Source organism: Dioscorea cayenensis, unplaced genomic scaffold (assembly GCF_009730915.1).
Source record: "Dioscorea cayenensis subsp. rotundata cultivar TDr96_F1 unplaced genomic scaffold, TDr96_F1_v2_PseudoChromosome.rev07_lg8_w22 25.fasta BLBR01000872.1, whole genome shotgun sequence".
Taxonomy (NCBI): Eukaryota; Viridiplantae; Streptophyta; class Magnoliopsida; order Dioscoreales; family Dioscoreaceae; genus Dioscorea; species Dioscorea cayenensis.
Genome location: NW_024087263.1, coordinates 66,298 through 77,961, shown reverse-complemented (window position 1 = coordinate 77,961; position 11,664 = coordinate 66,298). Strand labels below are relative to the sequence as shown.

General features: G+C 36.0%; 1 pseudogene; it reads left to right on the top strand.

The window, feature by feature from the left end:
* The first annotated feature begins 579 nt into the window (after window positions 1–579).
* On the top strand, window positions 580–5,193 carry LOC120255175 (annotated as a pseudogene).
* The last annotated feature ends 6,471 nt before the right edge of the window (window positions 5,194–11,664 follow it).

Here is an 11,664-nt window from a genome sequence, read left to right as displayed (position 1 = left end):
TTGATCAACTGCAGGATATAATTCTTTCCTAGCTATGTGCCTATTTGGCATGTAGTTCTTGAGTGGTATATTCTTTCATCATGTGTACTTATGTGTCACTGTGCATGGTTTACCATATCAACTAGTTGTGGTACATAAATGATTTATCTTGTTGAATATTATGGTCTGGGGATTTTGGAAAGTCAATGCAGAGATTTTCTATTTAGATGAATGCCACTTTAAACTCATTTTTAAAGGGTAAAGCATATTCTGGTGGGTCATTCAGTGGCATTTTTTTTGTCTGATCATAGTATTATAGTCTAGTATGGATTGAGATCCTTGCACATAATTTGGAGGAAAACGCTAAAGGCCAAATGCTTCTACAAATTTCAATATATTATTTGCTTACTTTTCTGGTCTCTGCATGCTCTCATTCTGGCTGCAAACTTTGTAGTGCATTTGTAAACGCATGTTTTGGTCAGGTAGAGTAGTGGAAATTGTGTTCTTATGAGTTATTGATAAGGATCCATGCTTAAGACACATTGACGTTGAACCTTCTGTTTTGTTGTGTGCTGGATAAACTGATGACTGTTTCATCAGTAGTATTGGATCTTCAGGTAGTTGGCTTTTTAAGAACAAGGAACATGGGAAGGCTAGTGCAGCTGCAATGTTAGCTGCTGCCACTCTGATATGATCACCATCACCTGCAACGGAAGCTCTTCTCTTTCAAGGAAATCTGCACCTGGTGCATTCACTCATGAACAAGAATGCAGAGAGAGTTTAACCTTTTTGGTGTACACTAAACTTTGCTAAAAGAAAAAATACTACAACATCACTGACAAAACGAGCAAGAGAAATAAAAGTAAGAATAGACATAACAATACAACAAAAAAAAAACACATCAAAGCCAGCTAATTCTACAGCTTCCAACACTTGCACTTGAGTGTATATCCCACCTACCACGTACGACATCACATGGCTCTCTTTAGAGTTGCACTCATTCAGTCTAGTAGCTACGTTAGGATTAATACTAACATATCTCCCCCTAATCCTGACGTGGGTCGACACAGCAAACACCCAACAGGTTGCGCATAGTTACAAACTTCACACTTGGCAGTGCTTTTGTCAAAATGTCTGCCCTCTGTTCATTTGAACTCACAAATACCACCTTGATCTGTCCACTTTCGATGCACTCTGATGAAGTAATAACATACATCTATGTGCTTGTTGCGTCCATGATGAACATGGTTCTTCATCAAATCAATGGCCGATCTGTTATCAACATAAATGGTAACCAAATTTGAGTAACCTCCTGTCATCTCTTTGAGCAAATTCTTCAACCATATAGCTTGGCAGGTTGCAGCAGCGGCAGCCATGAATTCTGCCTCACAAGATGAGAGTGCAACTATTCTCACACCATCCTCTGCCACGTCCCCTACACCATCCTCTTCCTTCAGAGCTACTAGAGAATTGTTTTAGATGCTCTCCACTGCTCTTTTTCTCACGCGCTGCCCACTCTTCACGAGTGAGGAGGAGTTGATCACCCTGTCTGTCGTCCTTCCTTACACGTTCTTCATAGGCTTTCAGACATCCAATTGCTTCTTTGAAGGGCATCTCGTCCACATCCAAGAGTTGCTCAAGGGAGGCGACGACCTGCAAGTATTGACTAGGAACAGAAACAAATAGTTTCTTTACCAGTGTTGCATCTTCCATAGTTTCTCTGACTTCTCTGAACTGGCCAGACCGCTCATCCTCCCTGTGAACTCGTCGATGGTGTCGGTCTCTTTCATTCTAAGTGCTGCGAACTCGCTCTTGAGTGTCTGCACTCTCACCTTCTTCACCCTATCGACACCAAGGTACCTCATTCTCAAAATTTCCCACACTTCCTTTGCAGTTTTCTTGTTCGCAATCTAAAGTAAGATATCTTTGGGCACCGCTTGAAATATACAAGCTCATGCCATTTTATCCTTCCTCACGTCAACTACCACCCCGGCAGCCGGCTAGATGACCTCCCACACACCTTGAGCGTCCATGTTAGCCTCCATTTTAATCGCCTACGTAGAATAATTAGTGGCCGAGAGCATAGGATAGTGTAAAGGCACCAACCCCTCCCTTGAAGCTTGCTGTGTCGATAGCGTCATATCTTCAGCCCGAAAAAACTTAGGCATACAATCTTCACTAGCTCTGATACCAGATGTTAGCTGCTGCCACTCTGATATGATCACCAGCACCTGGAACGGAAGCTCTTCCCTTTCAAGGAAATCTGCACTTGGTGCATTCACTCATGAACAAGAACGCAGAGAGAGTTTAACCTTTTTGGTGTACACTAAACTTTGCTAAAAGAAAAAATACTACAACATCAATGACAAAACGAGCAAGAGAAATAAAAGTAAGAATAGACATAACAATACAACAAAAAAAAACACATCAAAGCCAGCTAATTCTACAGCTTCCAACAGTTGCACTTGAGTGTATATCCCACCTACCACGTACGACATCACATGGCTCTCTTTAGAGTTGCACTCATTCAATCTAGTAGCTACGTCAGGATTAATACTAACATGCAAGTCTGGTAGTAACTAGTTACACACTTTGATATGTGTTGGTTGTCTTCTCTGTGGCTTTGTCAGATATTGATGTTCTTCTAATCTTGGCAATAGGGAATGGTTGTGGGATGTTGACTCTAGACTTGCACAAATTGACAAATATTTGCACAACAATGACAACCATGTTGTTGCTGGTGCATTGTTGGGTGTAGGCATTGTCAACTGTGGTATCAAGAATTACTGTGACCCTATGTGTTTTTATTTATATATTTTTCTTTCATATTCCTACCCTTTTTAAGTTATTGTATTGCTTTCATTTCTTCTTACATTTATCTTTGATTGTTTTTCTTTTCTAGGCAATGGCATTGCTAATGGACTATATCGTCAAAGATGATACAATAACTAGGATTGGGGCCATTTTGGGCCTTGGTATTACATATGCAGGCTCACATAGAGATGGGGTTTGACATTTGTGATATTCAATTTTGCAATTTCCTGATTCCAGCAATAGACCTTTCAATGATATTATCTTCTGTTGACAGCTTAGAATTCAGTTGACCAATATTCTAAGTGATGTAAAGACATCTCTTGAAGTTTATGTCTTTACTGCAATCACACTAGGGCTAGTGTTTGTTGGCTTCTGCAATGTAGAAATTGCCTAATCTATTATCTTTGCATTGTTGGACCGCAGTGAGACTGAATTGAGTGAGACTCTCACTAGGTTGCTTCCTATTGCTCTTGCCTTTTGTATCTTGCAAAGCAAGTAATAAATCAACCATCCTTCCTTGATGGATGCATTATTTTTTCTTGATACTCATTGTTTCCTTTCTATTATTGTTATTCTATTCTAGTAGTTTGTGATTTGAGGAGATGCTCATTTCCTTTTCCATGAAAAAGGAGTTAGTGCATTTATAATTTGCAAGACGATCACTTCCATGTGAAATATTCCATTGTTGTATATTGATGTTCTATTTCTGTTTGTGTTTATTATTCTTTTCTTAATTTTTCCTAGGACTTCTTGGATGGCCTAAGCAGTTATATATACATTTCCTCATTCTTTGTGTTGAACTTCCTGACAGGAAAGTTTTGAGGCCACTACAGAGGTTTCAATGACATTTAATGATAAAATTAGGAAATACTGTGATGTCACACTATTGTCATTAGCATACACTTGAACTGGAAATGTGCTTATGGTTGTGTGTCTATTCCTTCCTATTGAATTGCTTTAGAATAGAAGCTATCCAAGAACTTTATTCAATTATCATCCTTTCTTCCTGACAGATCCAAAAATTGCTTGGATATTGTGCTCAACATCTTGATAAGGGTGAGACACACCAGGGACCTACTGTTCTTGGTAGATATGCCATTCGCTCCTTAGAGAATCTTTTACAATATGGAGAACAGAATATTAGAAGAGTAATGCCTCTAGCCGATGGTATCCTCTGCATATCCAATTCCAAGGTATCTATATTGTGGAACTAGGCTTGTAACCTTCACCTTTTTCTTTATCTTAAACTAGAAGTTACCTTTAATACCTCTACATTAAACATTTTCATTTTATCGTTTGACCATGTTAATGTTATGGACACACTAAGCTAACTCAGTCATGATACAGATGGAGAAGTGCCAATTGTACTTCTTATTTCTGTTTATAATGTTGTGTGCTTATTATGATTTTACTTCTAATCTAACTTGTAAATTGACAGGCCACAATAATTTCACTGGGCCTCATAGGGGCTGGGACCAATAATGTGTGAATAGTAGGGATGCTTCGAAACCTTTCCAGCTATTACTACAAAGAAGCTGGGCATCTTTTCTGTGTAAGCACATTGTTTGCACTCATTAGTATGTTTGTTTAGATTCAAAATTACTCCTAGCTAAAGCAAAATTAGCTAAAAACACAAGCTAGTTAGAATTGGTACATCTTGGAAAAGGGCTGCTAACACTTTCTCTTTACCATTCTGATTGGTTTATGTTGTCGCCGTAAGTTTTTCCCCTTTGTAGTCCATGACTACTCTCCATTGTTACTTCTCCAATATGATACTGATTATGAACCTTTTTTGGTTTTACCTTTTTGTTTCTATCCCTCCCTCCAGCACAGCCCTTGTTGGTTTGGTGACTATGATGCATGCTTGTCTGCATATGAAGTCTATCATCATTGGCAAATATCATTACATGCTTTATATATATCCTTGTCTTAGCCATACAGGTGTAGCATCAGAAACCGCAGTTTGTCAGCCAACTTTCTTATTTATCTCATAAAAGATTATTTCTCTGAAAGTCCTTATTCATATATCCAGTACTAATAGTTTAAGTAATGCCTGAAACAATTGCAGCCTAGGATGCTAATGACAATGGATGAGAATTTGAAGCCTCTGTCAGTTCCTATTCAAGTTGGTCAGGCTGTTGGTGATGTGGGCCAAGCAGATCGACCAAAGACCAGCACCGTATTCTAGACACACTCTACTCCAGTGTTGCTTGCAGCTAGCGACCGAGCAGAGCTAGCCACAGAGAAGTAACCATTTCTTACACTCTTTTCTTTACTCATTTCGATGTGCAATCCATTATATGATTTGGATGTTTACTATACTACTTCTTGTGCGGATATATACCTCTAACTCCAGTGCTGGAGGGATTTGTTATCTTGAAGGAGAACCCAGATTACTAGTTGAAGTTAGAATTTTTTGCTGCATTAGGGAACACAATTGAGTCAAAAGACCTTGATAAGGTATTTGTTCCCTTTTGTATTCATCAAAATTCATTTTGTTGCCAAAGTATGCTTTTGGAGAAGTCACAAGCAATTGGTGAATATCGAGAATGCATTTTGTTCTTAACCAATTAGTGATTCATCTGGACATCACATATGAATGCTTAGGGAGAACAACCAATCAAAATAATAATGATTGGATAATGCACATACATACAAAGCACACTAGTTCATACTTGGTACCTGAGTTTAGTTAAAAGATGTGAATCTTCAGGTGGACATGTAGAGCTTCAAATAAGCTCTCCGGTCATCATTGTTCAAGCACCACCGGCCTTAAAGACCATGGCGTACATGCCTTCATTCAGAGTTAACACTAGTCAAATCAAGGCCAAAGATGTGGGAAGGTATAATTAATTAAGCCATCATATCATTAAATAATTTTATGATACTATATGTTTGATTTGCATCTAAAATAATACAGATTATCGCAAGAAAACTAAAAGATGTATGGGTTGTTTGTTTAGCAATTGGGACATATCTTTTGGATGTGAAACATTTTAAACCATTAGAGATTGATGAATGAAGGATTGCATCAACTAAAGGTCCTCTTATGCATCTTCAGGAATTTTGTAATGTTTCTAGCTATTAAGCTCATTGTAAACAATATTATATTTCTATTCTCTACATTGCCTACTATTTTCAAACAATCCATTAGCCATAATGTTTTTATTGCTAGTCAGAAGATGTTGAAGATGTTGACTAAAGGAATGTATATGTATTGATAATTCAATAAAATGATTTTTGCTTAGCAATTCAAAATTTTTTTTTTTTGATTGGTATAATTCAAGAAAATTTAAATAAAATTAATTTCATATAAATTATTTTTTTCACAGAATAAACAAAAGCGTGCCAAAAGGCATTACAAAATTTTTTTCCCAAAAACTGTGCAAAAATTGTAGTATATTAAATCATGTCAAAAAACCGTACTAAATACTTAACTAATAAAACAGTGCCAAAACCGTGGCAAATATGGAACCAAAGTTTGTGCCAAAAATTAATGCTAATGTTTGGAACAATAGTAAAAAATTGTGCCAAAAATAGTGACAAAATTTGGCACCGCATAAAATGATAGTGCCAAAATTTATTTGTGACCATTCTATAGGCACGGTTATTTTTCGGTGCCAAAGTCAATTTGGCAAGGTTTTTAAACTCATTCCCATGCCAATTCTACCATGCCGATTTAGGATTTTTTTTGTAATGGTTGGTGGTCATAGTCAAATTATCAAGTGTATACTGTATGACAGTAGGACTCATATGTACGTTGGTGTCTGGGTCAGTCTTTAGTGTCTTGTTCTGGGTGCTATATATGTTGGTATGTATGCCTTTGAGAAGTATTATTGAGTTTCATTTCTACCTAGCCTCTCAATACACAGCTTCTTCTCTAACTAAAACCAAGAAAGCTGTAGCGAAAGCTCCAATAGTGGTATCATAGCTCAAAAAAATCCAAATGCTAGGAATGACTCACAGCCTTACCTTCTTATATTTAAGTGGGAAAATTATGAGCATTGGAGCATCAAGATGTGTACCTTGTTTAGATTACATGAAACCTAGGATCTCATCGAGAAAGGCTTCTTTAAGACAAATGATGTACAACCACTAAGGGGCAATCACAAGAGTGATGTGAAGACCTTGTTTCTCATTCAACAAACTATAAATGAGACCGTGTTGTCACCCAATGCAGCTACAATGTTAGCCAAACAATCTTGGACGATCTTGAAGATGGAGTACTAGGGGACCTCTAAAGTGATTGCCTTGAGGTTGCAAACACTCAAACAAGAGCTTAAGGTCATGTCTATCTCATAAAGTTTAATGATAACTAATGTTATAATGATAAGATATATATTAATATTAAAATTTATGGCTATAAGTCCATGCAAAACACAAGTTTCAAATCTGTCTCCTTATATCCCTCATTAACTTCTAAACCCATGCCCATTAATTGTACTGCTACAATGCTTAAACATTTCTTATCGGTAAATTGCCATCATCTGTCAGATTTAAAACCTCAAACACACTATCCTCATTTATATATCATCAATATCATCATCATCGTCGTCGTCATCGTCGTCATTTTGAAAACCAAAAATCAAATTCTTCAACTATTAAGCATATTAAGAAAACATTATCAAAATGATGTATTGAAATATAATTAAGACTAGCCATTTAAATGATATCACCAATAGCATCTCATGAATATAGCAAAAATCATCAAAATTATTAGCATGGACCCAAAAGCAAATGGGTCCAAGAATATCAAACAATTTCAATTTCCTTATCAATTGAAAGACATATTTCCAATAAAATTATGAGCCAAAATCATTACCAAATTACTTCACAAAAATCAATGAAAAAAGGAAATTCCTCAAATTAAAACAAGGTATAATATCTGCTATCACAAAAATCAAGGGTTTAAGAAATATCCTTTCCTTACAAGCATCAATATTGCAATAGTATAGTAATCGCCTTGACGATCACCAAATATCCACCCAATCTAAAATTTTCTTAAATTTCCCCAAGCAAATGTTCTAAATTTACACATCAATGACTCCATAAGCTTAATCAAATCAATCTTGAACATCATGGCATGAATCCCCTCATAATCAAGATGAAACACTATAGTAATAAGGCTCATTTTACCTTCCCAAGATGATTCTCCAATGATTATCAATTGTTAACTGAAGATATTACAACAACATGCCACTAAGAATTATTCCTAGTATCAAGGAGGATAAGAACATCATCAAACTATAAGAAATGTTATTCCTCAAAATTTCTAAAGCATTCTTGCCACCCAAAGCTCAAATAAATACTCGAAAATTTTAAACAAAAGCCAAGGACAATGATGAGTGCATTTCATATATACATTTCTATACCCTTCTCAAGTATTTATCTTGTCTTTAAGCATTTACTTATTGTGGTTCGCCCAGATATGGTCTCGACATGATTGTGTGCGCCCATTGATTATTCCAGGCAATCTTTGTAGATAATTATTGTAGCAAATCATTGTAGCGCAGGTCTGGAAAAGGGACACAGATTGTGTGTTCCTAGCACTAGCATGTCAGGAGTGATACCTCATGTCCAGGGCGTGTCAGGAGTAACACCCCCATGTCTAGGGTGTGTCAAGCTTGAAATCTACTTTCCATTGATTTTCAGCGGGAGTGACACCCCCATGTCGAGGGCGTGTTGTGCCTGAAATCTGCTTTTTAAGCCAGATCTAGGGCATTCTTTTGGGGGATCTTCTCTCCATCCTCTTTTCATCTTCTTGGGGGGCAGCTACCAAACTCTTCCCCTTCAAATTTCTTGGGCCAGACTAAACTTATGGTGCAAGAGCACGAGCCGAGTTAGAGGCAAGAAAAGTGGGGCTAGTGTATGGAGCTCAACATTGGAGGCGATCTTGAAGAGAAGGGAGTCTTATCTTCTTTCTTTAGATCTATTGTTGTTTTCTCCATGTTGTACCCATTCCTCAGGGGCTAACCGTCCATGGTGCCCCAGGATGTTGAACTTTGATGCTTTGTATGTTTTGAATACTTTCTTCTTATGATCTATGGAGTTCTTTTGGTTTCTTGTGTTTAACCTTGTATTTGCATAACTTGATGTGTTTAATTTGCACAGTTGCTTTGGTAAAACTTGGTGTGTGGATTGCCATAGTTATAGTTGCCTTGTGTGATTACAAAACTCAATGTGTATGAAACCACAGTTACCTTAGTAAAATTTGGTGTATTTGAGAACCATAGATGCAATATTGCTTTTGAGCACACGCAAGAACCGTAGAATGTACCTGGGAGGCATTAGAGGTCAGTCAGCATACGATAGCTCACAAGAATCATCCCGGGCATTGCTCTCTTGTTATTGAAATACTCAATCCTTATCTACCTGACAATTCCACCAGCTCTATCTCTGCGTCTCTCACTCACCTAGTTTAGTTTCAGCCCTTATATGTCATCCTTCACTCCTTTAACATTCTTAGTTATCATCTTTACCCTAATTTTGTGATCCGGTTAGACATTAGAAGATCAACTATAGTACTTTGAGTCCAGTCCCTATGGTTCGACAACCCTACCCCTCACAGGGTACCACTATATTACTTGTGTGCGACTCGTGCATTTGCGGAGAACACATCAGACAAGAACAACTTAACTTCACAAACTATTTTGGCATCCAGAGATGTCAATGAAGACACCTAACAAAAAAATAGTGTACCAGGGGCGACCTTCTAGAGTTTAGAACATTGAAGAAAAAATGGGTCTAATGCACAGATGATGGCCATAAATGGATAATATTATATCACAACTTAATGTAATATCGGTAAGTAGCAAAATTGGCAATCCAATCGATAGTAATGAACCAATAGCATATCACAAGGGCCATGTCAAATACGAGAAGCAAAATGACAAGGTAAGAGAGTTTCTATAAGAAAGAATCTACTCATATCATTTAACTTTGGCACATGACTTGCTTTAGAACAAAAGGAAAGCATCTACTTTTCATAGAATCAATTAATCCACAAGATTCTCCTTTACAGTCAGAAAATTTGCACAGAGAGGCAATTAAGGCTCATGCTATTCAATCAAGGGTAATGCAAATGACCAAAAGGTTTTTCCACTAAATATAATGGCACAATGGATTACTCTCTACAAGTCAAAATCAGAGTAATCATTAGTAACAGATTGAAGGTTAATTAAAACTAGATGACTTGGCACATAAATCAAAGCTATAAAATGCATGGAAACTAATTTGAGATCTAGTATACTCTATTGGAAGCAAAGTCGGAAAGTAAGACGAGAATATAGAATTAGTAAGTGATCAGAAACCATTTCTAATGTCATTTACTCCATCAGGGTTCAAATTCTAATCAGCATTTCAGGTTTAACACTTCTATCTAATGCACTAAGACCATTAAGTCAAAAATTACTAAATCTCTCTGATACTACTAAATTTGTCATGCCCCAAACCCGGCCCGACTAGATATGATGTGTGGACAAACAGCCGTAAACCCATAAGGTGTGAACCCAATAGACTTGCAAGGCCTCAAATCATGATTCAGAGCAGGCAAAACTAAACAAACCAACTGAGTTACAGAATTACAGACTCTACAGGGCATACAATGCAGGGTTACAATAGTCCAAAGTACAAAAATACATAAACCAAATTGGACAAATACAACTCAACTTCTACAACAAGGCATCACATCAACTATTTGCAAGCTTCTTAAGTCCACTCTTGTCTACCACTCTTAATCTAGAAAAATATTTGAAACAACTGTATGAGTCATAGTAAGTAATCCACTAAAAAAAATTTAAAATTAACATGGTCTATAATTCCCAATTTCAAATATTGAGAATAATCCAAAGTTTAAACAGAGTTTAAACAAATACAAAATAAACAATTCAATAGAGGTATAGTTCCAAAGTAATACCATTATCTAAAAATATTGTAATCAAAGAATATTATATTTTAAAATAGAAAACCATAAATATAATGAGTCGTTAGAAAATGAGCATAGGTCTCCAAAACATAATTATTTCAAAATGTAGATTATAATATTCTAATAAAAGAATATTTCCAAATATGTCATTTACCAAAATTTGAAACCCAGAATTATGATCTTAGAAATATAGAAACTTCAAGGCAGGACAAAAAGTTTGTATCTTTGCCACAAATCAAAATCAAAAGTACAAAGCAAAAAATAATAAATTCCAGTATATGTTTCCAAATTCACTATAGATGCCAGAGGTCATTTGTTTACCCTCAGTAACCCGAGCCAGAATAATAGAGGTTATTTATTTACCCTTAGTGATTCGAGACTGAATATCAGATGGCCGTTAATTATTTCACCGAATGGACATGTTGTAAAAATGCAATCTCATTTTCCATAATTTCTTGTCGATAAAGTCAGGGTTTAACCCCTCATTGACAGTATTGCATATCGCTCATTTTGAGACCAAAAACATTCAGCCAAAAACACAAAGTCGAAGCGCAAAATATTCATAAATTTTCCAAATATTCAAACAAACGGAAATACACAATTTCAGAATCCCACTTTAGAAAAAAAACTAAATATATAGAAATTAATTATATAAAGACTAAGTAAACAAAACATTAAAATCATTCTACAATACTAATTCCTCCAAAATAACAATACAACAATTATATAAATAAACAAGTAAAAATAATGGGAATGATTTACTCAACCAAAGAATGGCAGGCATTCCAACCCTTGTATACATATAGGATTTACAATTTAAAAATTTAAGGTAATCATGTAAATTAAAATCTCACACTTAGCATTAATCATTAAATCAAAAACCATAATTAAGCAAAAAAATACCTAAAAAAACACTTGTCCAAAAAAATAAATAAATTTTTCATAAT